A 6,023-nucleotide genomic window follows, 5' to 3' on the forward strand; every position below is an offset into this window, starting at 1 on the left:
AAGATTGGTAAGGTGGATCAAGGATGGGTCGCGACCTAAACTCCGGGAAACAGAGCGTCAAAATTTTGCAGTGATGCCATATGTGCACAGATTGGCGCATGGACTGAAAAATGTTGCCGGGCGTTATCAAATTCCCATTGTGTTTTCCGCCCCTCGGAAGTTGGGAGCAATCTGTTCACAGGTGCACAAACGGATGGAAGAAGGAGGCGAAAGAACGTTACGAAAAACAAGAAAAACAAGAAATGAATGCAGCATCAAACACAAAGCCCCGTTCGTTAACCTGTGCCAGGGGGGTTGTGTACAGATTGCCGTTGTCGTGTGGCGCACTAAACATCGGCAAAACTGGACAATGCGTCAACGAGAGATTAGGAGAACACCGAAGATTGCTCTGGGGAGATTCTCTTGACAACCTCCCTAAACATTGCCGCACGTGCATTACAAACGACAAGGAAAAGAAAATCCAGTGTAAACCGCTCTTCGAAAAAACGACCATCCTATTCAGGCACAGGGAGCAACTCACGCGTGAGCTCATGGAAGCCTTTCATATGCGCATCAGTGGCGATAAGTGCATTAGTCAGACTTCCGTCCGCTTCTCTGATAGGGAGTATCTGTTCCTAACCAAATCATTGGGATTCACGGGGTAACCTGTGGTGTTCATGACGTTTGTTTGTTTTTGTTCTTGTTGGTTTCACTATTTATTCGAGCATTGTCTGGAATAAACCTTCAGTTTTGAGTAGCGCTCGTCTTTGTCTCGTTCTTCCGCGCCAACTTCTTCAGTATGCATATCAACCAACTAGCCCAACTTTCTGCTCTCCTAATCCACATTAGTTTTTTTTTCATGTAACGTGACATTACGCATTACGCTTTACGGCTGCCGTTGTACCCTCTAAATGACTTGTAATAAAGCTATTACAGCTTTCGCTGTAAAATTTAGGTGATGGACACCCTATTTGCTCTGTATGCGGAAAACAGGTATGTAGCATTTATTTCTTACGGATTACTCTGCACGCGGTGGAATGCGTGGTGTGCTGGGTATACAAGCGCTCGATCCAATATGCATATACTCGCTCTTCAGAAGCTGGTGCAGAAGCGCTGATGCTATACAGTAAAAAAATGAAAATTGTTTTTTTTGGGGAAAGGAAATGGCGCAGTATCTGCCTCACATCTCGGTGGACACCTGAACCGCGCCTTAAGGGAAGGGGTAAAGGAGGGACTGAGAGAAGAAAGAGGTGCCGTAGTGGAGGTCTCCGAATAATTTCGACCACATGGGGATCTTTACCGTGCACTGATATCCCACAACACACGGACGCTTTTGCGTTTCGCCTCCATCGAAACGCGGCCGCCGCGGTCGAGGTGGAACCATGGTACTCCGGATCAGTAGTCGAGCGCCCTAACCACTGAGCCACTGCGGCGAGTTTATACAGTGATACTGACTGCTTAAATTACGACCATATCGAGGTAGCGTCACCTGTCGCCGTCACAACCGGGTGTGAAGAATTTATATAATTTTATAATTGGTTTTTTTTTGGGGGGAAAGGAAATGGCGCAGTATCTGTCTCATATATCTTTGGACACCTGAACCGCGCCGTAAGGGAAGGGATAAAGGAGGGAGTGAAAGAAGAAAGGAAGAATAGGTGCCGTAGTGGAGGGCTCCGGAATAATTTCGACCACCTGGGGATCTTTAACGTGCACTGACATCGCACAGCACACGGGCGCCTTAGCGTTTTTCCTCCATAAAAACGCAGCCGCCGCGGTCGGGTTCGAACCCGGGAACTCCGGATCAGTAGTCGAGCGCCTTAACCACTGAGCCACCGCGGCGGGGCGTGTGAAGAATCCGACCTGTGTCATTTGTGGTACTGTGGAGATGGGCGAACTTCTCTTTGCAACTCCTCGGAAGTCGCGAAGGGTGAACTCCATAGCTCCGTATGCGCAAATGACATGACGTTACTATAGCCATGGCCGTGCAGCGACCTCCGCCGTGCCTGTAATCAGAATCTACTGGGAACGTCTGGCGTATCTTTGGACACTTCGTAATAAATAATGCACAGGAACTGAGCAAAGAGCAGGTGTCTCAAGACTGCATTTAAAGTTCCCAAACAACTGAGCTTCGACACCCGAGCAACATATGCCATCTTCAATGACGGCTCGAAGCCGTCATTGGGAACTTCGTTTGAGAAATTCTTCCGCAGTGCGGGCAGACTATGCGTTTCGGCAGCAGGCTAGGTCAGCACACCAACCTTGCCTTTCATCTTTCCCGCGCGTGTGGTCGGCTTGAGAGGCGAAGGAAAAAGAAAATAAATATACGGAAAAGACTTGGAGATACGACGTGGCCATGACGTAACGCTATGCCTCCAATGTGTCACGTGTTTTGCAACAGAACACGAACGAGAATTTTTCCTTCCTCCATGCGAACGTGTTGTGTTGCAAAAGCTGGGCGAGGGAGAGTCACAGCGTCGCAGTTATAGTGTCGCCCTCTCTTGATGCTATTCGCAGTCACCGCTCGATCGGCGTCAGCGGCGTCGCTTGCCTGCATGCCGCCAACACACTCGACCCCTCCTGCTGCGACCACGGCATGAGGGGAAAAAAAAAAACTTCCCGCTTATGCAGTCAGGCATCGCATTGGCTAGAATACGAAGAAGTAAAAATTCAGCAAACTGCGATATAATTTTTTCTTTTCGCATTTCACATGCCAATTTTTGTGTCAGTCCTCTGAGGCCCGTTACACATGCTGCGACTGGACCGAAAATATCCGGTGAAGTCGGTAAGGCCGCAGTGCGATTTTCGGTCAGTGCTTTGACATGCAACGCCGACACAACGAATTCGGTCGGAAAACAGGCAAGGTTCCTATGTTTGCATAGGGAACCCATTCTTAAACGCGACAAGAACATCACACAGGATGTGTTGATGATTTTATGGCCAACGTATTTTTAGATGCAAGGCATTATTCCGCATGTTTTCATTAGAATAAACAGTTTTGCTTCCACCGCGGTAACGGCTCCCACGTGACCGCACGTCGCACGCCGTCTCGGCACTCCCCATTGGTCAGTCGCAGAGCGAACACACCGACACTGCGACTGAATACCAACCGCACGGAACTCGATCGCAAGCCGTCTGCGACTAGACCGACGGCTCTCCTGGTCGCAGACCGACAGAATTCGCAGTGTCGGCGAAAATCGCAGGCATGTGAAACGGGCTTGAGAACGATACGACGGGACGGGGTGTTACAGTCATTAGTGAGCGAGCACGTGTATTTGTTTTAGTGGCGCTTAGCCTTGAGAATAGAAGAAAATGAAATAAGTAACCAAAAAAAAAAAATTAGCCGCCCCCGGGAGGGCTCGAACCTCCAACCTTTCGGTTAACAGCCGAACGCGCTAGCCGATTGCGCCACGGAGGCGGGTCTGCAAGGTGCGGCGTGAAAGCAGGTTCTCTACCATAAGTCTTTCCAACTGTGGCACGTTCTCAAACGTTTTGTTTGCTGTATTGAGCATTATTTTGCCAATTATTTTCACGTTATTAGGTACTATTCTTGTTTCAGATAAAAGTTCATTGCCGAACGACCTTTTCAATTGACTGCTGCAAAGAAAAAAGGTTAACATTAGTGTTTAACAGCAAATTATTTACTTTTTAAGACGGTTAAGCTTGTTCAACATGTACGGCCGAAGAAGGTTGGTCCGAATCGCAACCGGTGTTTGGGCAAGATCATTCTTCATAGGATCATTTCTATAGGATGATCGCCGAGTCGCTAGTCGCGATTTCGGAACACACTCATCCACGATGAGGAGTTGAGGGTCTCCGCCTGAGCGCGAAGCCGGCTACGGGACTCTGGGTTCCGACCCGGGTTCCTGCCATTGATGACCGTTCCCTCAGGTTTAAAAGCCTGTTGGGAGGGCGGAGGCCCAGTCTGAGTGGTTGAGTGAATTTTTAAAGAATCTAAAAGCAGAATTAAATTTCCAGTTCTGTAGCAATAGTTGAGTCCGCGAAGCAGGAGCCCTCTCTGCGTGGAGAGCACGAGGCATGCGTGAGATCTGTAACGTGTCCCGCAATTAAACGTGCGCCGTAGTATGCATGTCTAGTTAAACTGGTCAATTGTTCGAGCTCAAATTTCACACAAATGGCATTTGGTAGGCAGAATTGTTTACGAAGCATTTGTCTACTTTCCTGCATCAATAACATCATGTGGGATATTCGCACCGCCTGTGCCGACGGCGAAACGGTTCAGCTTGCCGCATGGCTAGCCTGTTTGTTAGCTGTTGCACTAGTGGCGCCATCTCGTTTCTTTGCTGTGAAAATTCGCCGAAGAAAGTGGGGGATTGTTTTGCAACATGTTTGGCGATGCTGTGCCACGAAAGTCTTAAAACTTAATACTGGTTTGGCCGAACGAAGCTTTTTGTTGTCATTGATAAAGCAGCTGGTGAAGAGACTTGAAGCCTGCAGCAAAAGACCCCTGTCCTTCGCCTAATCTTTACGGTCACCAACGAGATGGCGCAACCGGTGCAATCGTTGCGAGAGGGCCTGTTTCGTTTCGCCGTTGTCGCTGCAGACGATGCGAATATCCGACTTCTTATTGATTCTTTCAGACAGGTACCACAAATGAATGTGGTATAAAACAATTCTGCCGACCAAATGCCATTTCTGTGCGAACTTTGAATAGGTGGCGCCCAATCTGAACGAGCCGCAAGGCATGTTGGGTACTCTGAATTCTGGGTTGTTTGCCGAGTTGCGTGTGTAACGCTGTGCTTAAAATGCACAACTGACAAGCTTGAATTCGGCTCTTCACGCGTTAATACACGCGAATGAAGCCGTAAAAAAGGTCAGGATGCTGTACGTGCTCCGCGCTCGACGTTCCATATTTGAATTAATGGCGAAAAAGCGTTGCAAGTACGAACGTTTCGGCGTGCGTCGTCTGTTCGCGCAGAAGACGCTACATTCACTCGCTGAAAAGTTCTCCTGTTGTTATTATCATGTGACTGCTACATTGATCTCTAATATATGTTAGGGTATATATTTCTGAGAGGTTTAACGCTATCAGGCGCTGAATATATGGACTACCAGCAACCGTAGCCTAACCTAGCATTGCGTACGAGCGCACTGCTGCGCACATTGCAGGAGTGGCTGCGACGGCGAAGAACTTGCATCATGCAAATCCTCCGGCTACTTGCGGTGCTTTTTCTGCACCAGCCGCGGTGGCCTAGTGGTTAGGGCAGTCGGCTACCGAATCGGAGGACCCGGGTTCAATCCGGCACGCGGCGGCCGCGTTCCGAGGGAGGCGAAGCGCGAAAGGCACCCGTGTGCTGTGCGGCAGAATCCGTCTAAACTAATCCGGAGCCTTTCACTACGGCGTCCCTCATTGACCATGCATCGTTTCTAGACGTAACACCATACAATTTGCAATATTTTATGATTTTATAGTCTACAAAGCTTTCATGTGCACTCCATCGGAGCTGCAAGGGTTTCTTGCTACGCGGTAGCACCGGAGCTGTCGTTGCCTGCAAGCATTGGTAGACCGCGTTTTATTTGCTGCACTAAAATTGGCACATGCGGTGCGTTGAGCTCCTCCCAAAAGTCTGTACTTAACAATGCTTCACAACCATAGCAAAGGCCACTGCACGATCTGTTTTGCTGTCGATTAATGTTCTAGTCAGCTTAACTGCTTTTGTCGAATATTTGCTATGGCTTATGGAATAATTACTGCACAAGCTGGCATGCATAACAACTGTCTCAAGCAACTGAATTTCAGTTCGTCTGTTATGCAAAAATACAACTGCATGATAAATGTGTTGCATTTTCAGCCCTACTGCATCTGCCAGTACGAATTGCACCTAGCATGCACCGAGACTTTGTCGCTGAAAACCTCTAGTAAAGTGCATCAAGGCCATGGATAGGAAAGTGACATGGCAGCTATGCTAGCACTGAGAGAGGTGCACCCATTTACTATTATTATTATTTATTATTAACCCAGCATAAGAACCTCACTCACACGCAAAATTATAACCACGCAGTTATGCAGTGCAATGCATTTCACA

The 6,023-nt window shown here is 48.3% G+C and overlaps 2 non-coding genes across 2 annotated transcripts; one reads left to right on the plus strand and one right to left on the minus strand.

Annotated features, from left to right (window-relative positions):
• Nucleotides 1-3,320: 3,320 nt before the first annotated feature.
• Nucleotides 3,321-3,394, minus strand: TRNAN-GUU (transfer RNA asparagine (anticodon GUU)). Its single transcript has one exon. It is a non-coding gene; the product is annotated as a tRNA-Asn (tRNA).
• A 301-nt stretch (nucleotides 3,395-3,695) lies between these two features.
• On the plus strand, nucleotides 3,696-3,910 carry LOC144105764 (small nucleolar RNA U3). Its single transcript, XR_013308888.1, has one exon. It is a non-coding gene; the product is annotated as a small nucleolar RNA U3 (small nucleolar RNA).
• Nucleotides 3,911-6,023: the final 2,113 nt, after the last annotated feature.

This window comes from Amblyomma americanum, chromosome 9 (assembly GCF_052857255.1).
Source record: "Amblyomma americanum isolate KBUSLIRL-KWMA chromosome 9, ASM5285725v1, whole genome shotgun sequence".
Classification (NCBI taxonomy): Eukaryota; Metazoa; Arthropoda; class Arachnida; order Ixodida; family Ixodidae; genus Amblyomma; species Amblyomma americanum.